The sequence below is a fragment of the Mustela nivalis genome, assembly GCF_964662115.1.
Source record: "Mustela nivalis genome assembly, chromosome: X".
Lineage (NCBI taxonomy): Eukaryota > Metazoa > Chordata > Mammalia > Carnivora > Mustelidae > Mustela > Mustela nivalis.
In genome coordinates this window covers 31,332,585-31,356,967 of record NC_139040.1, presented here as the reverse complement: position 1 = coordinate 31,356,967, position 24,383 = coordinate 31,332,585, and the positions used below count along the sequence as shown (strand labels likewise).

At 39.1% G+C, this 24,383-nt stretch overlaps 2 long non-coding RNA genes across 3 annotated transcripts in view; one reads left to right on the top strand and one right to left on the bottom strand.

The window, feature by feature from the left end:
- Positions 1-24,383, bottom strand: part of LOC309855762 — a 179,677-nt gene that overhangs the window by 56,140 nt on the left and 99,154 nt on the right. The gene's annotated exons all lie outside the window — the stretch shown is intronic.
- The window catches only part of LOC309855764, a 199,495-nt gene that overhangs the window by 144,312 nt on the left and 30,800 nt on the right, over positions 1-24,383 (top strand). The gene's annotated exons all lie outside the window — the stretch shown is intronic.

The following is a 24,383-nucleotide window of genomic DNA, read 5'->3' as shown; positions in this document are numbered from 1 at the left end:
ACTGGGATTTAAAAGACCCATAGCAAAGGGTTCGCACATAGGAAGAACGTTGGATGGATGAGTATCACCTTAGGCCAGCAAAGCAATCTGTGAGGATAAGGAATTCTCAGTCACTGACATATCAGGGTGAATGAATTCAAAATTATACCTTTCCTTGATTCATAAATAAGATAAGCTGTGTCAAGGAAATGCAAATTTTGATTGGCACAGGGATTCATAAGTAGGTAATTTCAGGACATAGGACATTCAGCATCCTCCAGAAAGCTTAGGCAAAGTGCCACCATGAGAGGCACTAACCTGATCGAGAGAGAACAATCAAAGGGGCTGGTAACTCTGGTCCTTGGATATTCTCATATACAATTTAGTCCCTGGGAACACAAAAATTCAAGGAGTCATAGCCAGGGAAATAGTTTGTGGATCAGAAGGAGATGTGTACACCATGAGATGAAACAGGGAAAACTCTTTCTCTTCTTCTTGGTATAGAATAGCTAGCTTATAAGATTATACAGTAAAACAACAATATATTGCTTAAAATAATAAAGATGGGCACCTGGGGGGCTCATTAGTTAAGCATCTACCTTCTGCTCAAGTCATGATCCCAGGTTCCTGGGATCAAGCCCCATGTTGGGCTCCCTGCTTTATGCGGAGCTTGCCTCTCCCTCTCCCACTCCTTCTGCTTGTGTTCCCTCTCTCGCTATGTCTCTCTCTGTCAAAAAAATAAATAAAATCTTTTAAAAAAGATATGTAGATCAATGGATTAAAAAGAAAAAGAATAGGTAGCTTAGCTCTGGCAGTGTTGGGGCTGTTGTGAACATCAAAAAAATGAAAACAGGGCATTGATGACCATTAGTCACCTAATCCTTCAATAAAAATCTTCCACCAGCTTCCAGTGCATTCTCTGGACATAGTGTTATATAGTAACAACAACCCATAATTAGTTGGGAAACTCCCTTGTCCTTTAAGAAGGTAAGTGGAATCATTTTTAGATATTGTGCATATTTTAGTTCACCTTAGCCTGACAAAAGGCAGAGAACAAATGTGTTTATTTGGTTCTTATGTAGATATTCAATTCTGCTGAGGCAGCCCCAGAACGTGCTCCCCAAGCAAAATACAGATTATGTCATTTAGTGTTACCGTTAATGAATGTAACAAAAAAAATCACAGTATGAGTGATAGCTTTCTAATGAAAGAATTGCTGGTAATTGGGCTCTTCCCTTGTTTATCTGAATGTCTTGCCACCACTCCAGATTGCTTATAACATTATAGCCCGAAGGTTGAATCAACTCAAACCAATTCAATCATCGGTACAGTCTTTCAAAGGTGATTAACAGAAACGGGATTATTAAGAGCCCAGTGACTCTAAACATACTAGAGCATGCATTCATTACAATGAATTTGTGAATTTCTGGATGAATGGTTATAGATAATAATAAATAGCTAATATTCATCAAGTATTACTATAAACCAGGAGTTTTATGTACATTATTTCATTGTTTCCGCACAACAACGCTGGGAGGGATGATTATGACCTCTGTTCCATAGATGGGGAAACTGAGAATCATAATGTTTAGAAGATTTGGTTATGACCACATGGAAGTAGTAATAAGCACATAGCAGATCCGGGATTTGAAAGCTACATCAATTACAAATTGCAAAACATCTGCTGTCAACCGGGAATTGCCTATAGTTTTCTCAATTTCCCAAACTTTCTAGGGTAGTTGTTTGTTATTTGGTAACAACATTTAAATATCATTTAAAATGTGTGAAATACTTAGGATTTCCATTTCTGAACAATTTTGTTGAGCCCTGGCTTTTTTCTAATTTTTTTAAAAAAATTATTTCTTTAGGTAAACTCTACACATAATGTGGGGCTTGAACTCAACACCAAGATCAAGAGTCACATGCTGTTTTGACTGAGCCAGTCAGGAGCCCAGAGCCCTTTTGTCAATGTAAGGAACTGTGCACAGTGCTGGGAAGACGAGCCAGTTCTCTACACTCCAGGGAATACAACTGGTACAATTTGTAGAAACATCCTTGTAATATACTACAAATGATTGAAAGTCCAGTGGGATAGTACAAACGAAGCTTAAGAAAGTACTAAATAAGGACAAAGGACATCTACATGGGGAGGGGTTGAGAAAAAGGGCTTCATCAAGGACATAACTTATAAGCAGAATTGTAAAAGATACTTGGGATTTTATTTTTCATCAATTTTCAAAGTAATAACCAGCACATTGTTGAAGGTAGAAAAGTTAAATGTAAAAAGGGCAGGAAATGACTTGCAAACAACTGCTGTTAACATGCTGGATAATTTCCTTAACAGATTTTATTCTTTGTCAATCATTTTCCTTTAAAGTGTTGATATCCTGTCATGGCCATTACACCTTGTTTTCTCAGTAACACCTTAACCAAAGCATTTTCCCTTTGCTTTTATGACCATTGAAATATTTCTTCTATCCTTGCCATCTCTAAAACACCAAAGTAACTCTCATTCTAGTAGGCTGTTTTAGAGTGATTATAGGGTCCCCGTGGATTCTAGAGTTCTTTGCAAGGGATCTACAAGGTCAAAACCACGCATGAAAGATACATTCAAAGTGAAAAGTAGACCAAATAATTTTAATGTAACAGACTATGAGAAGTTCATTGATAGTTTCACATTCTACATTGGAACTAACCTGTGAGAAATTACCACTTGTTGAGTTCTGATGTAGTGTCAAAAAGGAGTATCTACCATTATCTGACAAGGCTATTAAATTACGCCTCCATTTTACAACTATGTATCTGTATGAGGCTGGATTCTCTTTATACCCTTCTCTTTATACTCTTCAACCAAAATAGCCCATCACAAAAGATTAAACAGACAGGCAGATCTGAAAACTGAGCAGTGTCCTATTAAACTGCATAGTAAAGAAATTAGCAAAAATATAATACGATTCCAACCTCCTCACCAAATTTTTTTGTGGTGTGGAAAACACATTTTTCATAAAATGTGTATTTTAACACGTTTATAATTTCTAGTTAGTATTTTTATTGTCTCTAATTTCTATTTTCAAATTTCAATTTTAATTTCTAGTTCATTTTAAATTATTGTTTAATACATTAGTATTGAATTATATGCACATATATATGTACATATATGAGCATACCGAGCATATTTTATTTCCCCTTAGCCTGACCAAAGGCAGAGAACAAATGTGTTTATCTGGCTCTTACATAGCCAGATATTCAATTATTATTCAGTATACTGAACTCAGTTATATATCCCACACGGACAAAAGCTCTTTGAGGCCCTTAATTATATTTAAGAATGTAAAGGGGTCCTGAAACCAAAAAGTTTGAGAATCACTGTTTTTCTGTGGGTCAAGCATGACTTCAACATGGCTACCTCCAAGAAGCTTTTTACCTTTAGACTAGGTTAAATGTCTTCCGCATCCCACAATTACTGTTCACTCAGCACACCTCCTCTGAGTTCCTCCATGCCTGATTATTTCCATCTACCGTAAGCTTCCTAATGGCATCAATTGTGTCTGTCTCAACATGTGACAGTGTTTCTGGCATATATGAAATGCTCTGTAAGATTAGTTATATACACGAATAAATGAAATTTATAATCTTTTGTCAATCATCATGTGAATTGCCACAAAGTATTCCATTCTGTGGATCCAGCATCATTTATTTCATCATTCAAAACTGATAGGAATTGGGTAAAAGGGGCAGAACTTGTTGTATAATGAAATTGTGGGGTACTTGGGTACACCAGAGTACAGGGAATATAAAGAAAAGGGATAGAATATAAGTACCTATCATTAGGTAGAAACAGACTACCAAAGGTCTTCAATGCTGTATTTATGAATTTAGAGATTATTTAATAGGTAATGTAGGTCTGTGGGGTATGCTTGAGCATGGCATGTTAGATTTGTACTTTAGGAAGTGTACAAAATTATTTAGATGAAGAGACCAGAGGATGAGAGATCAATAAGAGACATTCCCTTCTGACATCTTCCCCACCAAGTTATTGAATAAATGCTCCATAACAGAGAATAGAATCAAGATTCATTGGGTGACAGAAATGCCTAAAATAATTAGTTAACCCTTGCACAAGAGGGGTTAGGAACACCAATGACCATGTAGCAAAAATCCAGCTCATAACTTTGACTCCCCCAAAACTTAACTACTAGTACCCTACTACTGACCAGAAGCCATACTGAAAACAGACAGTCGTTTGTTATAGTTGTATGCTATATGTATACTGTATTCTAATAGCAAAGCAAGCTAGAAAAAGAAAATATGAACAAAATGATACGGAAGAGAAAATATATTTACAATACCATACTGTACTTATCAACAAAAAGAATCCTTTTGGCTGGGGAGAGTGTGAGGCATGAAGGAATGAATAAGAGAGGAGGGGTAGGGGTGCCTGGGTGGCTCAGTGGGTTAAAGCCTCTGCCTTCAGCTCAGGTCATGATCCCAGGGTTCTGGGATTGAGCCCCGCATCAGGCTCTCTGCTCGGTGGGGAGCCTGCTTCCTCCTCTTTCTCTGCCTGCCTCTCTGCCTACTTGTGATCTCTGTCTGTCGAATAAATGGAAAAAAATCTTAAAAAAAAAAAAAAGGTGTTATTTGAAAAAGCCTATCTGGAAGATCTACAGGTACTGTACTACGAACACTGGAGAATAATGTTCTTCAGTGGTTTCCAATTTCTGTCATTTATGTGGCATTTTGTTTGTTTTAAATCAACCCACTTTCTTTTCCTTAGCCCTGTAATAAGCAGTGATATGTTAAAACGTGCATTTTAAGTGTGAGTAAAACCATTAAAAATTTTAGATATTTACCTTGTGCCACCTATAATCACCTCATGAAATTCCAGTGGTGAATGTATCAAAGGTTAGGGGGCAGAGCTCTATAAATCTTGGTTGATGGACATATACTAAAAGATTGAGAGATGGAATATTTTCATAACTGTTCTGTTTTCTATGACTTTGGGTAGCTCCCTCAATTAAGCATCTGCCTTTGGCTCAGGTCATGACCCCAGGGGTCCTGGGATCCAGCTCCAAGCTCAGTGGGGAGCCTGCTTCTCCCTCTCCTGTCCCTTCCCCCCCTCCCCTAGTCATGCTCTCGCTTTCTCAATTAAATATTTTTTTATAAAAGGTTACTGCTAACCTTCTTAGACAGTGGTTGGCAAACTACAGCCCACTGACCAAACCCAGTCCCTTGTCTGTTTCTATAAAGTGCTCGTGCATGAAAGCTAAGCCCACTCATTTACTTTTGTCTATGGCTCTTTTCATACTACAAAGGGAGAGCTGAGATGTTAGAACAGACTCGAAGGCCCACAAAACCTGAAATATTTTCTATTTAGCTTTTTATACAAAAAAACTTTGCTGAACTACGTTCTGTAGCATTGATTTTCAAATCTTTTGTATTTTTTTTTCTTTTCCCAGTGGGGAGCCACTCCTACTATACTCAGTTCAGTTTTAGTCATCCCCATCCAGAACATTTTATATCTCAAGCCACAGTGGTTGTTTGTGGGACAGGAACGTAAACAAGGTTAGTTCAATACCATTCTAAGGCTAACTGCTCAACTATGTTTTTGAACATATTTTTTCTTACATTTTCCATTAATGAACTCTTTCCCAAAGGCTCTATTTCTTCTTTCTATTTTTTAAAAAGATTTTATTGATTTATTGGAGAAAGAATGAGAGAGAGAAAGAACAAGAGAGGGAGGACGGTCAGAGGGAGAAGCAGACTCCCCGCTGAGCAGGAAGCCCCACGTGGGACTCAATCCTGGGACTCCAGGATCATGACCTGAGCCAAAGTGCTTAACCAACTAAGCAAACCAGGTGCCCACTATTTCTTCTTTCTAAAAGTATTTCAAACTTCTTTCACTTATTGAAAATAAAATTTTGAAAATTATACTCAAGAATAATTATTTTCTATATAGTTTCTAGAGACACAGAGGTGTTTCAAACATGTCCACAGGAATACCATCCAGGACTAAGTCATAGGTGACAGAAACCCCATTCCACATAGCTCGAGCAAAACCCTAAAAAAAAAAGTCATTTATAAACTTATAGAACTTAAAGGCTAGGGATATTCAGCCGGGCAGTAATTTTTGGCTGGACAAGATCCATAGGGATTTAAATGGTGCCATTTTGTTGGTCTTTCTTTCGCTCATTCCCTCCTGCTCCTTCCCTTATACATGTTTCTCTTTCAAAAGTTCCTTCCTGAGGGTACCTGAGTGGCTCAGTCAGTTGAGTGTCTGCCTTTGGTTGGGGTCATGATCCTAGGGTTTTGGGATCAAGCCCCGTGTCAGGCTCCCTAGAGCCTGCTTCTCCCTCTGCCCCTCCCCCTGCTCTCATTTCTTTCTTTCTCTCTCAAATGAGTAAATAAAATCTTCAAAGCATCCTTCTTTATGTGGTGGCTCTTGACAGATCTAGGCCAATGTGCTCTACATTATAGATGATTTTGTAGTTAATTTGCATTGGTGAATCTTCCCATTTGTTGGATAAAGTCATCCAAATGATGTGACAGACTGACCCAAGAGCTGGACGGAGACAGTCAAAGGCGCCTCACCCTCTCCCTTTACACTGTGGGTTCTGGTTACCTTTCCCACCCACAGAGTCTGCTCCATGGTCATAGCCTCGAGATGGTGATGTGGAACAGAGAACACCTTCATGGTATAGAGGACTGAGCCCAGTTAGAGTCTCTTTATAAACTATTAACATTTGGAGGGTGGGTATAGGTATCCAGCTGTCTTGTTGCCACTAAAGACAAGCCTTGTCTGTTAGTTCCCACTGCTATTATTGAAACTGCCACCTACCACCCTCGAATAGCCTGCCTTTTTCTTTGGTTTCTCCCTGTGCTCTATGTACAGGGGTGCTGAATTCAGATTACACCTAGAAAGTTCCCAGGAGGGTTATGAACCAATACCAATATCCCTAAATATCTGAAATTACCATGGATTGTCAAACTAGGTTTGGACATTAATATACTTAATCTGCATGTACAAGGTGGGTCAAAAATGTTTATGAAGTGAAATTAATTGAGTTACGATTTGGTGGTATAGAGACACGCATGTCCCTTTTCAATCTTCAGCCAATCTACTGCTTCTACAATTATTACCTAAATTAGTGAAGAAAGCTAAAATATCATCACATCAGTATGTAACACAGTAATGCCATACCAAACACTAGACTCAGTGTAACGGACAGAAAACTGGAACAGAAACCCTGTATCATGGCCAAGGATTTTAGTAAAGAATAATACACCAAGGGATGACTGGATGGCTCAGTCAGAAGAGCATGCAACTCTTGATCTTTGAGTCATGAGTTTAAGCCCCACGTTGAGTATAGAAATGAATAATCAAAAAAAAAAAAAGAATACTACATCAAAATAGCCTATCATAAGACTTTTATCTTTGTGGACGTGCATATAGTCAAACACCCTTTGGCCTAATTATACTGTCAGCTTTGGCCTCTCAAATGCCTATGAATGTCTGCCAAACCTTCAGCCATATGCCAAAAGCAGGTGCCGAGCCACTAAGTACTGATAAGGCATTCATTGGTTAAGGCCAGTGTCCATTCTTAACGACAAGTTTTATATTAAATATTTTTAATATTACTCCTGTCTAAATGACCAATATACTAGAGTAGACAAGGTATAAAGATTAATATTCAAAAATGCATGAGTCAAATAAGCAGACAAAACAACAGATTCGAAGAGAAAGAATATATCTCATCAAAAAGAGTATCTTACCATAAACACAGAGAACAAACTGGTGGTTGCCAGAGGGGAGGGGGTTGGAGGAAGGGGGAGTATAGGCTTTCAGTTATGCCATATATAAATCACAAGGATGAAAGCTATTACAATGACACTGTAATAGCTTTGGTGTGGTATGTTGACATATGGTAGCTACATTTGTGGTGAGCATAGTGTAATGTACAGAGTTGTTGAGTCTCGATGTTGTACACCTGAAGCTAAGATAACATAATGTCAAGCTATACTTCTATAAAGAGAAACAAAGGGCTCCTGGGTGGCTCAGTCGGTTAAGCATCTGCCTTCAGCTCAGGTCATGATCCCAGGGTCCTGGGATCGAGCCTCACATCAGGCTCCCTGCTCAGTGGGGAGCCTGCTTCTCCCTCTCCCTCTGCCTGTTGCTCCCCCTGCTTGTGTTCCCTCTCTCTCTCTGTCAAATAAATAAATAAAATTAAAAAAAAATTTCCCTTTCTCATCTACCTTTCTAAAAAAAAGGGAAAAAAAGAAAAACCCAAAAAGAGGTTAAAAGATTGTTTTGTGATGTTTAAATGACAGTAGTGGCAGTAGAAAGAACTTACATTTATTAAGTTATATTTTACTGTGCTAAATACTTTGTATGACTCATTTCACTTAAGCCTCATTGACAATACTCTATAAGGTAGACATGATTTTCCCTACTGTAGAGACGAGGAAACTGAGGTTGAGATAAATTACAATCTGTAACTTGCCGAAGGATTCCACAGTTGGAACCAAGACTTAAAGCAATCTGCTCGTCTACAAAAATCCATGTACTTAATAGCTAGTCTATTTCATCACCTTCTATTACATTCTACTTTGCTATGAAATATTATATATTTTTTAAATTAGTAAAATAAATTCCAAATGAGAGTTACTATAAATTACAAATAATAAAAACTAGGAGTTGTTTCATGTCATGATTTATGGTTATATAGCATCTGATTTAAGTTCAGTGAGTTGGGTTTCTTTCATTAATATGATTTAGTGTTATATCCCAAATGACTCAATGGGATTTGCTGTAATAAATCCAAATATAAGGGAGAATGTCACACAAAGCAGTTAGAAATGCAATGCAAACTTTGTTTGCTGAAAATTTAAATTATGGACAAGAGAAAAAGTTATTGCAATTAAGGTCATGTCAAAAAACCATTATAAGGAGAATAGAAATATCTGTGCCTAGCATCTGTAATTTGGCAATAGGCTTGTTATGAGATATGTTACCAGTTTTAAAAGTTAGTTTCACAATTCACAAGTTACAAAAAACCTTTTTTGTCTAGAAAGACTAGATTAAGTATGTTTCAAAATTATTCATAATAAAAGCTACCATTTACTGAAAAATTCTTATGTGCTAAGAACTGTACTAAATGATTCATGATGCTATATTTTCTTTAATCCTCTTGTTAATCTTATGAATTTTGGTTTATCCCTAGTTTAGAAATGAAAACGTGGAGTCAATAATATAAGAAGGAGCAGCATCTTCTTTTTAGCAATCTGAATTTTCAAAAGATTATAAAAATCGAATGGAAATATGGGGTCAGTTCATCCAAATTTCATCAAGTGTAGACAATTCTAGAAAGTTCATCACCCCCATGCCTTTAATCTGTAAGGCCTCCTCTTGTGGATAGAGATAGCTACTGCCACACACAAAAAGGCTGCCAACACCCAGTTGCTTACCACCACGCGGCTACCACTCATCCGGATCCACCTTGTACTCTACCTTCGTATCCTGTTCTGGATCATTCCAACCTGATCACAACGTAATTCAATGACCTCCATTTGCCCTTCAGACCAGATGTTTCCATAGCTTTAGGCCCTTGCATCTATACTTGACCGTGTTCTTAAACTCTCTTTTGGGTTCATGCTGTGTTGGACTGATGTCCAGAACACGGCTATTTCACATGAGGCACTTTTGAGTGGCACCTTAATTTGAAAGTATTTTCTTATTTCTGGTGGAAAAAATTTTGCCTTACAACAGCGTTTGCCTTTTAATTTGAGCCAGTTAGAAAAGTCACTTTGCTTTTCTCTCCACCTCCTACCTTCATTCTATTCCACATCCAAAGCAAAGTGATGTCAGAGAAATAGCAGCATTAAAAACTAGACCAACTTGTCCTGGTTTTCTTAGACTGTCCTGGTTTTGAAACTGTAAGTCCCTCTTTTAATGAACTTCCTCAGTCCTGGAAAAACCGTAATGGTTGTTCACCCAACAATATATTTTAAACTCTAATGTTTCTGTGCTATACAGTTGCTTTCAAAAACCACCATTCCATAAGCACAATCCAAGTAAATCTCACACACACATACTCACACATGCAATTCCTTAAATATAGAAAGAGTGCTAAGGTCATGACTCTACCAAGAGTTGTAAACACCACAACCTAGGCCTAGTCCAGAAGGGTGGAATAGATTGGACAAAAAGAAATCAAGAGGACTTTACTGGAGATCTACTTACTTTATTATTATTAGGCAGGAAGGGACCTTGTCTAGAAATTTGGTTTGGGAATGACAAAATTTAAACTTGTGACACTGATTTCTTTTTTAAAGATTTTTATTTCTTTATTATTTGAGAGAGAGAGAGATACCAAGAGAGGGAACACAAGCAGGGCAAGTGGGAGAGGGAGAAGCTGGCTTCCCACTGAGCAGGGAGCCCGATGTGGGGCTCGATCCCAGGACCCTGGAATCATGACCTGAGCTGAAGGCAGAGGCTTAACCCACTGAACCACCCAGGTGCCCTTGTGACACTGATTTGATCTGCAGCCCTTACTCTTTATTTGTTTGTTTTATCCCTAAAACTCATAGGATACTTAGGCTGGGGTTCTTATATCTAGAGGATCTATTCCAGTATTCTAAATCCTATGGCTTAATTGGTTACTCAGTGATATTGCCCAACCCTACCCCTCAATATCCTAAGATATGAAGGATATTTCAAAACTATGTTAACTTTGTGGGATAATTTCATGATTACCCCAAGGATGCGTTTTCCTTGGACCATAGGGTGCATGAAAACACACATACACACACGACCCGATTCAGCTGCCCATCGGCTCCACCCAAGAGTTCTTCACCAACACGCAATAGCGCAACTTAAAAGAAAGTCACACTGTTGGTTTTCTTGGAAAAAAGAAAATCAGAAGATCTGGCCACACGCTGGGCCTGCATTGCTGAACGGCAGCGGTTTGGACACTTTATCCTGCATTGGAATCTTCTGAGGGGCTTGTTAGACCACAGATTCCGGTCCTCCACCAGCCGATTCAGATTCAAGTTGGTGGCTCTGGGGGCAGAGCTTGAAAACTTGCATTTTGCACAAGTTTTCAGGCGATTCTCCCAGTCCCAGTAGGACACTTTTCCCAAAGTGCTCAGTCTAAGAGAATATTGGCTGGACTGCCGTCCTGGCTGGGCCACCTCCACCGTCACTGTAGATGGGGTCTGGAGTCTCCTTCTGGCTCACTTCACTCCTGTGCCTTACCAGCTAGACCTGTTTAACTGCTGGACATTCTGACTACTTGATTACTCCCTAGAGGGTGGCTGGCTACCTACCATACCAGCCCACACTCTGATATTCACAAAGGATGAGGGTGACCGGAAGTAGACCAGGAAATGAGAAAAGGGAGCGGGTAGTTTGGACTTAAGGCCAAATTTCTCATAGCCTTCCCTGTTTCTTGCACTCTTCCATTAGCTGGAAGCTTGAATGGAATAAAGGAACTATAGGCCAGTGGCTGTGCAAGCCAGCTTGGACCATGAGGATTACCAGGAGAGCAGCTAAAGCTACCAGGCCAAATCAAGGAAATCAGAATCTTTGTGCTAAAAGCCAGGCAAGCCCTGACTCTAAACCTCTGAACTTCAGGTCAGGAACTATTCTCACTTGATAAAACAACTTCTATCTCAGTCTCTCTGCTACTTCTTCCAAACAGAAGTGGCGAAGCTCTCCCGGGAGAAAGATACTCCGAATAGAGGAGATGCTCCCTAGCCACACAGAGCCCAGAGTAAAGGTGCTCCATAAATATTTCTTCAAATGAATGCTGGAGAATAATCACCAATGTTCTAAAGTCATGTCATCTCTTTGAATGGTAAAAACAGGTGCATTACTTAAATGAGGGAGGTACGCTGTCTCAAAAGCTATACTTAGAAGCATTGCCTACTAGGATGCCTGGGTGGCTCAGGTGGTTAAGTGACTGCCTTTGGCTCAGGTCATGATCCTGGAGTCCCAGATAAAGTCTCAGGTCAGGCTCCCCGCTCGGCAGGGAGTCTGCTTCTCCCTCTGATTCTCCCCCCTCCCATGCTCTCTCTCTCCCTCTCTCAAATAAATAAATAAATAAAATCTTTAAGAAGAGGAAGAAGCAGCAGAAGCAGCTTTGCCTATTGCTTTGAGAGTCAAGACAAGTCATCAATTACTTTATACTACATTTAAGCTTTTGCCACTTGGAAAAGGTCCAATATAGCCCTAGGCATTGTCTCCATACTGCCAAGCATCTGGATAAACAATGATAGCCTCAGTTAATCACTAGTGCAATAATAAGCCCTTCCATTTTGCTGGTACTTCTAGGTTTTTAAAAATCACCACAATTACAGTCTCATTTGAGTCCTGCAGCTATTGGGGAACACTGCAAATAGCTTAGTGGGTGAGATTTGGGCTACAGAGTCAAGCACAATTTGGGCTGAAATCCCCCTTCCTCCATTTACAAGTTGCCTGACTTTTGGCAAGCTACTCAGCCTCTCGGAGCCTTAATGGGTTTGCCCGCATGTGAGAATAAGAACAAGAACTGTCTCATCAGACTGCCGTGATGATTAAGGGATTATGTAGGTCAAGCACTGAGCACAAAGCCTGGAAAACTGCAAAAGCTCATAATTGTTCACTGCCATTATGAGAATGATTATTATTGATATTAATGTTGATATCGTATGAGGGGTCTCCAGAGAAACAAAACCAAGATGATCTATAGAGAAACATACATAAAAGAAGATTATAGGAATTGGCTCATTGGGTGAGGGAGGCCAAGAAGTCCCACAGTTTGCCAGCTGGAGAATAAGGAAGCTGGTGGTCTAATTCAGTCCAGATCCAAGGGCCTAAGAACCAGAAGCTCTGATGTCTCAGGGCAGCAAGAACGGAAGTCTCAGCTCAAAGAGAAAGAGTGAGAATTCACCCTTCTTTTACCTTTTTGTTCTATTTCAGCCATCAACAGCTCGAAGGACGCCTACCCACGGGGGTACAGCGGATCTCTTTACTCAGCCTACTGATTCTAATGCTAATTTCCTTCAGAAACACCCTCACAGACACACTCAAATAATGTTTTAACAGCTATCTGGGCATCCCTTAGCTCATTTAAGTTGTCACATAAAATTAACCATCACAGATATTATCCATCTTATAGGCAAACGTTACATGCTTAACTGTATTTTTCCATTTTACCGTGTAGGCCAACCACAGTGATTTGGGGGGGGGGGGGGTTGGTGTGTGGGGGGAGAAGGGAGATTTATTATGTCGCTTGTCTAAAAAACCACAGAACATATAACAGAAGGTTGAGAGACACACACACTCTATGCTCCTCACACTGACGGCTCTAGGCTAAGGTCAAGAAGCAGTCAAGAGATCAGTGGCAGCAAGGGTATACAAGGTGATTCTAGGCACCATAACTGACAGAACTTTTGAAAAGTGTGTAGGCAGCCCTCTCTCTCGCTGGGACCCAACTTTTGTTTCTCCTACAGGTACAGATAGTTGCTGAATACCTACTCTGCTAGGGAATCAAATCATCATTCCTATTTTACATCTGAGAAAACCAGGGCTACTAGAAATCACATAACTTACATAAGATCACCCGGGTAGAAATGGGCAGAGATAATACTCAAACATATATATATATATATGCCTCCTCTAAAACCCATGCTCTTTAAACTATCATGTGGCCTTTCCTTATACCTCAGCATGTCATCTATCATACTTCAAATGGACTCAGCTATTTTTGCTCCCAGTGAGCTTACCCTTCCTCTCTGTTCTCCCCTTTGTGAATGAGGATGACCATGGCACATGTACTCGTAAGCTCATGAGATAATAAAAAACTGATTTGACATGCACTTTAGAAATGTTGTTATAGTCACTTACCCGCAGTTGGTGTGGCTTTATGGTCAGTTACAAAATGTTTCCAACCTTGGGGCACCTGGGTGGCTCAGTCCACTAAGGGTCTGACTCTTGATTTCGGCTCAGGTCATGATCTCAAGCCCTGCATCAGGCTCATGGCAGAGTCTACTTGTCCTTCTCCCTCTGCTCCTCCCCCGATCTCTTGCTAATAGATAAATAAAGAAATCTTAAAAAAAAGGAAAGTCACCAACTTTTTGCTGAAAGAGATAGGGAACAGTATTCGAGTGTCAGGAGGTGGATGGAGAGGTTCTGTGAGTGAGAGACTGAAGTATTTTTCTCCAAACAACTTTCACAGGAGCTGGAAGGGAACCTTAAAGATCTAATACAGCCTCCTATTTTTACAGGTAGAAACACTGTTCTAGTAATCACACATCATGTCTCATTCATTTATTCATTCTTCTTGCTTCCCTCCTAAATCTCTAGGAAAACCAGAGATACTATCACTAGGGTGAACTAACTTCCTCTCTTAGGTGGCCTAATCTCAGACACTAAAGTAGGCTTAAAAGTCCAGGTTCTAAGTCGTGGGCCTCTGTATCAGGTGGCTTCTACTAAAAAGTGCACCTGACAAGGCTGTCCAGATGTGTTTGGATGAGGAAATTAGTAAGGTTGTCATTACAGAGCAAAAAGCGCCCCCAAATCAGGAAATAAAAGACTAAATGCTATAAGAAATGTTTATCCATTAGAATGGAGGCTCCTTGTTGACCCCATTTTGACCCCATTGTATTACCTCAGTAAGTCTCAGTCTATTCCAATGACACTACTACAGTACAGAGTGTATAATGATCTAGATAGCTTGATTAGTACCAGTAAATGTATCTATAGACGTGTATGATACGTTAATTCTCCTTAAACAAAACAAGACCTAGCACATTTGGGATAAGCTAGAGTTAGTAAGAAAAGACATTAAACCATAGAATGCACTGGAAATGGTTCAAAAGGGAAAGCACCTCAAGAAATGGATGTGTTTAATTCCAAATGGAGCTGGTAACTTGCAAAAAAAGAAAGAAATCAACAATTCATCAGCTTCTGACACAGCTTTTCTTCAGATAGTGCTACTGGACAGAGTCATCATTTAAGCCAATCTTTTTTTTTTTTTTTTCCCCTAAAGGGATTTTTAAATGAATGGGATTCTGGTATGTGTTCTAAAGTTACATCCAACATCATAAAATAGTTATTATTTTAATTTGCTAAAATTGCCTCAGAGTGTACCTACCATGTGCTATTTGTCTAGCCAAAGACAATCCATAGAGTTTCATGATTTCTCTTTTCTTGTCCCTAAATGATCTTCAGAGTCCTGTCTATAGGAAGCAGTCAAGGAAAATTCTAAACAGATCTGTCTTGGTCAGTCTTCTCCCTTAGAACTTTCTGGGAGCTTCCAACTAGAATCCATCCTCCTTTCCTGAAATGCCATTCAAACATGTGCAAAGTTTCAGTCATCTGCTCAGAAAACTCTTTGTCTTTTCAGAATTTCAATTGCCACCCACTCTTGATGCGGTTTGAACAGTCAACCAATTTTCATTTGCTAATTGACTTTATTTTCCCATTCTTTAGCTTCTTTTTTGCTTCCATTTTCAAATTTAATGGGATAAATAGCAAATTTAGTAGGCCATTTCAAATGATTTATTCATAAGGTTTCAAAATCTGAGCAAACTGTTTTATACAACTCTTCCAAAAAGTTAAAAATAAAATGTCTACCTATGCCAAAATAAACATAGAAACAAAGCTGCTTTTTGAATGCAGAAAGGGCTACTTTTAGAAACATACCGGAGCCTTTTCAAAATGCAAGTTGTAATTTTCTAGTCCAGGAAAGAAAGAAGACATTCAGAATAGCCAGGAAGCACATTAGGTAGAATCTAAACGACAGACCCCATCTCTCGCTCCCCTATCCCCTCCAAGTCAATAGCAAGTCCTGCCAATTTGGGTCCCAAGTAATTCTCCCATTTGAATATTTCTGCATCTCTGTTGCGACACAGTCCAAGTTACCATTACCTCTTGTCTAGATTCCTACTGAAGCTTTATAACTGGCTATTGGTTTTCACTCTTTGATCTTATGGTAAATTAATGCCCCCTCCACCTAACACTACATACAATGTGAAGGAGTCCACATCCTCACCCCTGGGATATATGTCACCTTCCATGGTAACAGGGATTTTACAGATGGGCTGAAGCACGTCGAGATGTGAGCATCCTGGACCACATGGTTTGTTCCAGTGTAATCTCAAGAGTCCTTTTCAGAAAGAGGGTGGTAGAGTCAGAGACAGAAAAGGTAACAAATGGAGTGGATGTCAGAGAGAAGAGATGGTGCTACATTGGTCATTGGGAAAATGGCAGAAGGAGCCATAAGGTAAGGAATGCAGATAGTGTTCAGAATGTGGAAAAGTCAAGAAAATGAATTCTCTTCTAAGGTTCCCACAAGGAAGCCTTTTGCCTTGACTTTAGCCCAGTAAGCAGATTTCAGACTTATGACTTCCAGGACTGTACGATTAATAAGTCTGGTTTTTTTTTTTTTTTTGAACCTCTAAGTTTGTGTTAATTTGTTACAGCAGCAAGAGGAATCTAATATAGCCCGCTACCATAGATTCTTCACACAGCAGAAGAACCTTCTTAAAAATTAAAATCCTTCCACAGCAGCCCTAAGCATTTAAAGAGGCTAAAATAGTAACATGTCCGTCAAGGCTTTGTTTTATGGATTAAGTCCCTCCCAAACCCTTATGTTGAAGGCCTAACCCCTAACAAATCTGAAGGTCACCTTATTTGGCCATAGGCTCTTCATACAGGTAATCCAGGTAAAGTGAGCTCATTAGAGTGAACACCAGTCTACTATGATAACTGTGCTTACAGAAAGGGGAAATTTAAACAAAGAAACACAAAGAACACAATGGGAAGAGACAGAGGGAGAAGCCAAGGAGAGAGGCCTGAAAAAGTTCCTTCCCCTGAAGCCCTCAGAAGGATCCAACTCCACCAACAACTTAATTTTGGACTTTCAGCCTCCAGAACTTTGAGACAGTAAATCTCTGTTGTTAAACCATTCCAGTGGCTGGTACTTGGCTACAGCAGCCTTGCAGACGAATACACCCTACACGACCAGACCTCTGCCCGACCTTTCCAGTTTTTTTTCCGGAGCTAGTCTCTCCTCTCCTCTCTGCCTTCCAGCCATAGAGCCTAGCTCTTCTGTGCCTTTGTGTACACTGCGGTGCACTCCCCCGACCCCAACACACACTTCTCTTTATCTGGTCCACGCCTCCTCATCCTTCAGGTGTCATCGGCCCGCATTATTCATTCATATCACACTGACCTTTTCTGTAACAGCACATATAAAATGTTTTAATTACAAATGTATTTCGGAGATTATTCTGTTCATGTCTGTCAAGGACTGTGCCTAATTGTTACCCACTATATACACGGCACCTAGTAAATCATCGAGCATGTAATAGACACTGAGTAAATATCTCTTGAATGAAGGGATAAATTCGTGGTCTGAGACACAGGATCTCTGGTCAAACCTGCTTCAAATTCACATGACTCTCACCTCAACCTTGCATGTCAAGAACAGAAATCTCAGAGGCCATTCCTTGGAGTCTTGGTAAAAGACTCTAGAAATAGCATCATCCCTGTCTGTATTTTAACTTTGTATATTGAGGACCCAGAGTCCCAGAGGAAAGGACCCCACCAGAGACAGCTGGGCAAAAAGAGTCAGGTTTAGGGGCACCTGCTAAGTCAACAGAACATATAGTGCTTGATGTAGGGGGTCCCGAGCTCAAGCCCTACATTGGATATAGGGTTTACTTTAAAAAAAAAAAAAAAAAAAAGGCCATGTTTCCACCACAGGGAAACCATTTCCGTACTGTGTCCGCAAGATGGTAACTTTTTAAAAAATTACCTATTTTAAAAAGATCTCTCTGCCCAACGTGAGACTCAAACTCACAACTCTGAGATCAAGAGCTGCTTGCTCTTCCAACTCAGGCAGCCAGGTGCCCCAGGATGGGAACATTCCTGATATGCCCAAGCAAGGAACAATCTTGTGAAAAGAAATGAAACAATCAAGTACTCCCCATCACAAAACCCAACAACAACAAAGAGGAAGTTTAAAAGGAAAGCAAGTTGTAAGGAAATGCTATCCTACTGAAGTTGGAGGACTTCATCTGTCCCCAACATTTTCCTTGTTGAGGAGATACTGTGACAGGGGCATGGTGACATCCGCTTCCAACCTCCCTTCCACTTCGTATGTGTAGTCGCCACTGCAGTCAGAAATGGTGCCAAAAGTCATGGAACCAGATAAGATACTTCAGACCTGATGTATACATATCTTTGCTTCATAACACTGCCATTTCCTTTGTTAGCTGTTAATGCTCTTCGTTTTCATACAGTTTCCTAATACATGCTAAAAATCTCCCTTCGGCATACAAGAGAGCAAAGAACACCGGTGTCAATTTGCCAAGACTCCTTTTTCAAATTGCTCTTGTGTGACAAGCTTATGAGTCACGATGTTGGTGCTGCAAATTCATTATAGAGTCTCATATCATGGCCCATCATCTCAGTCAGACATGCTTTCGAGACTTCTCAATAGCACTAGCAATTGGTTGTTTTCTTTCGGGCTGCTTTAATATTCTACTCTTTGGCATCTGATGTGCATTATGGAAAAATTGAAAATACCCCCAATTAAAGTTGTCGACTGCAATACTAATTCAGAGCTAGCCATCAAGGCTGAGGGCTCCCGTTTAATCTGAAATTCAGGCTTTGAAGGTTAGCCATCTCTGAGATGTTAGATGGTGTTAACACAGCACCATTGATTCAAATGTTTTCACAGCTGAATTTCTTGTTTCAGTCATCATCCCAATCAAGCCATCTGGTCCTTTTGGCCATTAGGAAGACCAAATCAAATTAACCATTCAATCTCTGGGCAATCGACCCATAAAATGATCAATATAATCAATTTTGTCAAGCTAGCCTCAGTGTGCAGAGGAAAGCTGCTAGAACACCACACTTGAGGGAATGCAGATTGCTTTCCTTTCCCTGTCAGCTAGCACAGAATGATATTTTAGTACTTCTACGGTAGAGGCATCTTTAATAAATAATGACAGCTCAGTACTTAATGTTGGTTGAGTTTCGGGATTTTAAATATTAAACTTCACAAAACACCGATGCAAATGTTAAGTCCGTTTTTCAAAATATAAGTAGTGATTGGTTTCCTTTGGTCATCCATAACATTCAGTGTGCGCTCCTTCATGTGACCAGAATGTTAAAAGAGAAATGAAAAGCCAAGAAATGAATGAGGAGACAGGAATCACACTGAATTACATAAAGGCAGTTATTAAACTACTGAACCCCAAAGAAAACAACACTTTGTGGAGAAATAATTATTTGAGCGTATTCATATTTCAAGGCACTGAGAAACAAATTTTGAAAAAGCCTGGGTATGGTTAAAGGTACAAATAAATCATAAAATGTTGACTGAAATATTCCTAAGAATTAAATTGAACTGTTTTTTTCCAAGCCTAGAAGCCATAAATCTTTGTAACTTTTGCTAGAACTCAGTTTCGGTAAACAACATTTGTAATATTTGCAAATGAGTTAAGGAGACTATAATCATGATGTTTCCATCCTCTGATTGTATATATTAAGAGCTGTATAAGGTCTTAATGTTTGTTACTCCTTGTGGGGGAGTTAGGTGTGTTACGTTATTTCCATATACATCTAGAGTATTCTATTTTACATCTTAAAATTGGGTCATCACAGCCAGAAAATTCACACCAAATTACATTTCCTGGACACACAGGCAGAGTTGTCAAAATATTCTCATCAGCTGAGTAAATTTTTGCTCAGAGCAAAAACAGCAGACTGGAAAACACAAACACCCTGTAAGCTATCAATTAGCTCACACATGAAAATAAACTCATATCACATAGAAATTACGTCTGTGACATAAAACCCACACGGGCAAGTATGCACATGAACGCATATAGAGCTACACACTTGATGGCATTCTTTTGAAATCATTTTTTAGAAAAAAATTCTCCTCGGCAGAAATCGTTGCCCCCTGATTAGAAAATAGAAGGCATTACTGTCATTTGAATTATAGGAACACATTTCAGTGTGTCAAATGCCAACATAGCAAGAGAATCAAGAGTCACACGTTAACCTTTGGTAATGGAACCCATCAAGAAATCTGAGGCTGAAGAAAACAGTACGAACCCGACATCCTCATTCATCTCAAGGCCTAGAGATAGACGCCAGGCTGAAATCAGAGATCAGAAAGGAGGAGCCTCATAATGGGTTCTCCAGGAGGAGGGCTGTTTCTGGGAAAGATTCTGGGAGAAAGCTCCACCAGCCATGTGCAAAAAAGATTCCGAGTAAACATGATTATAGAGAAGGAGATGAATTAAAAAGGTAAAAAGCAACAGGGTCCTTGATTAAAGTGGAACATAGTGATGGCTACGGCCGAATGGTTTTATGATGAAGATTCTACACAACTGAGTGAAAAAATGGGCCAAAATAATGTGTCTTCCCCCTTCATGATTAAGCCAGCTACTTGTGTTCTTTATCTGCTACAGAAACCTGCTCTATTAATTATTCGTTTGCTCTTCCATCTTCAGTAACTTCCACATTATTGGGTCTTTCTTCTCTGCCTAAAATTAACCACAAATCTATATGACTTCAAAATAATAAAAAAATAAGAAAACAAAACAGAAATCTTCCCTCAGCCCTGAATCCTCCTCACCTGTCAAATTATCACTCTCCTTCCTTCTGCAAGTAAAGCCCTTGATAAAGTAGTATTTGTTTTCCTCCCATCAGCTCACTGTGACAATTTAATGAATATTTAATGAGCACCTACTAAGTACCAAGTGGTATACAAGAGGCTGAGAACGCAAAGACGAATAAATACATGATCCTAACCCTAAAGGACTATGGAGCTGGTAGTGGGGAAAAAATGTGTAAGTAAGTGTTCCACTGTCAGAAGTCTAGTGATGGAAACTCAAAACCCAAACAGGTTATGATATGTGTGTGTGCGCGCACGCATGCACCCGTGCACATGTGGACAGAGATCCCTCGTGATTTGACTCTCACTACTACTCACAACTTAAAACTCCAGAACCAAATACATGCAGATCACGTGGTGTTCTTTCTCTGAAGCATCACAATCCACACTTGGAAACCAAACAGACTTGGACAGTGAGGGATACGTGGTTTTATAGTAAGATGTGAGGTTTCAAATACCACAAATAGGTACAAAATAAGTAGTGTAACTTCTGCTATAAAACCGAGACTAATTTCACGTTTGACAAACTTAATCCTGGAGATTTTCAGACTCTTGGTCCCTCTTTCATTCTTGATCCTTTCCTTCACTGCTCTTCATGACAAAATTTATTCTCTACATTTCTGCTTGCACGTGTCACTTTCTTAGCACCGTTTAGTGCCTACCCCACGCCCATGTTATGTAAAGTGCGGTCCCTGGCCAACAACGTCAAATTTCATCTCAGAGCTTAACAAAGATGTATAATCTCAGGCCCTATCCCACAAAACAATCAAAATCTGCAACTTGAAAAGATACCTAGGCGTCTCATAGACACCTTATATATCAATAAATGCAGGAAAAGCCTTGGCAAAGTCCAACATCCATTCCTGATAAAACTCTTAGCAAAGTAGGATTATAGGGGAACTTCCTCAACCTGAGGAAACTACAAAACCATAGCTTTCATATTTAATGGTAAGCGATTAAATGCCCGCCTTTAGTGATGAGGAACACAGCAAGCAGGTTCACTCTTCCAACTCCTTTTTCAACTCCTTTTTTCAACATATTTTCCGGAGAAACTAGCCACTGCAAAAGGCAAAAGGTAGAAGGTTAGAAAAACACCTAAAATGGGGCGCCTGGGTGGCTCAGTGGGTTAAGCTGCTGCCTTCAGCTCAGGTCATGATCTCAGAGTCCTGGGATCGAGTCCCGCATTGGGCTCTCTGCTCAGCAGAGAGCCTGCTTCCCTCTCTCTCTCTCTGCCTGCCTCTCCATCTACTTGTGATTTCTCTCTGTCAAATAAATAAATAAAATCTTAAAAAAAAAAAAGAAAAAGAAAAACACCTGAAATGCACATAATCAAAAGTGAGAAATAAAACTTTATCTATAGATGGCACGATTATGTAGAAAGCCTCAAGAAGAATACAAAAGAGCTAATAAAACAAGTGAATTTAGCAAGGTCTCAGGATACAAGGTTAACATGTAAAAATAAACTATACTAGCAATGAAAAACTGGAAATTGAAATGCAATATGCAATTTACAGTAGCATCAAAAAACAAAATACTGGTCTAAATTAATCTAGGAGAATAGGTTTAAGATATGTATGCGGTGGAGGGGGGGGGACCCTGCAAAACATTGTTGGCAAATGTCAGAGAAGACCTAAATAAATGGCAATACATGCAACATTGATGGATTGGGAAACTCAATACTGTTTGAAGGTCAAATCTCTCCAAACTAATCTACAAGTTCAATGCAATTACAATCAAAATCCAAGCAGGAATAGTTTGTACAGGCAGACAAGTTGGCTTTGAAAAACATTCATAAGGAAAGGGAAAGGAACAAGTACAGTCAAGACAATTTTGAAGAACAAATTTGGAATGAGCCTATTTGATCTTAAAGCTTACTATATAGCTACAGGAATCATAGAGTGTGGTATTAGCAAAGGACAGACACAGATTGATGGGACAGAACAGAGTCCAGAAATGGACCCACACAAGTACAACCATTTGATTAAGACAAAGAATAAAAACAATGGTCTGTGTATATTTGGATATCCATATGCAAAGAAATGAACTTGATCCATCTATTATACACAAAAATTAACAAAAACTGAATCATAGATTTAAATGTTAAACCTAAAACTATAAAATATAAAAGATCTAGATGGAAATATCACCTATGTAACCTTGGTTTAGTGATAGATTTTTTTCACATAACATGACAAAATGTGATCCGTGAAAAAAATGTCAAATTAAGAACTCCAAAACCACTATTAAGATAACAAAGAGAGGGGCGCCTGAGTGGCTGAGTGGGTTAGGCCTCTGCCTTCGGCTTGCGTCATGATCACAGCTGAGGTCCTGGGATCGAGACCCCCATCAGGCTCTCTGCTCAGCAGGCAGCCTGCTTCCCCTTCCTCTCTCTCTCTTTCTCTGCCTGCCCCTCTGCCTACTTGTGATCTCTCTCTCTCTCTGTCAAATAAATAAAATCTTTAAAAAATAAAAAAGATAACAAAAAGAGGGGACCCTGGGTAGCACAGCTGGTAAATCGTCTGACTCTTGGTTTGATCTCCAGGTTGTGGGATTGAGCCCCACATCAGGCTCTGCACTTAGCACAGAGTCTGCCTAAGTTTCTCTCTTCCTCTCCCTCCACACCTCCCCTCCCCATAGTCTCTCTCAAATAAATATTTTTTAAAAACTAGATAAGAAAGCATAAGACTCAGAAAAAACATGTGAATAATATGTATCATAAATGAGTTGTATCCAGCATATATAAAATATATGTTACCATATGATCCAGCAATTCCAGTTCTAAGTATACATCCAAAAGAATTGAAAACATATATATTCAATACACTTTACATGAAAGTTGATAGCAGGATTATTCATAAAAACCAAGAGATGAAAACAACCCAAAGATTCGTCAACTGATGAATGGATCAGCAAATGTGGTATACCCATACAATGAATGGATATACAATAAAAGGAATGAGGTTCCTATTACAACGGATAGTCCTTGAATAAATATGAATAAATATAAATAAATAAATAAATACTGAGTGAAAGAAGCCAGACACAAAGGGCTATGTATTATACAACTGAATTTATGCAAACTATCCAGAGAATGCAAATTCATTAGTTGTTGCCAGGGGCTGGGGGAAGAAGAAATGAAGACTGACTGTTAATGACTACCGGATCTCTCTTTGGGGTAAGATAGTAGTGAGGGCTGCATAATTTTATGAATGTACTAAAACCCAGCAATTTGCTTACTTGAAAACAGTGAATTTTATCTGGGATTTAAATCATATCTCAATTAAAAATACGTAATTAGAAAAACTCAGTAATAACAAAGTAATTAAAAATGGGCAAAATATTTTAATAGAAATCCCACAAAAGATATACAAATGGCAAATAAAGATATGAAAAGGTCTTCATATTTAACAATAAGCAGATTAAAATTAAAACCACATTTAGATATGACTAAATACTACTTAGAATACTATAATTTTTAAAAAAAGAACCAATATTACTGAGTAACATTCATATGTTAATCTTAGGCACTGCCACTTTTTAGAAGACACTTTGGTAGTGTCTTACAAAGTTAAACATAAAGCTTACCATACACCTCAATAAACCTACTTCTAAAATTTTACCATAGTGAAATTAAACATGGTGTTTTCACAGAAAACCTGTATACTCTGAAGTGGAAACAACCTAAATGTCTTGAACTTGTGGATGGATGGATGGATGGATGGAAGTGAT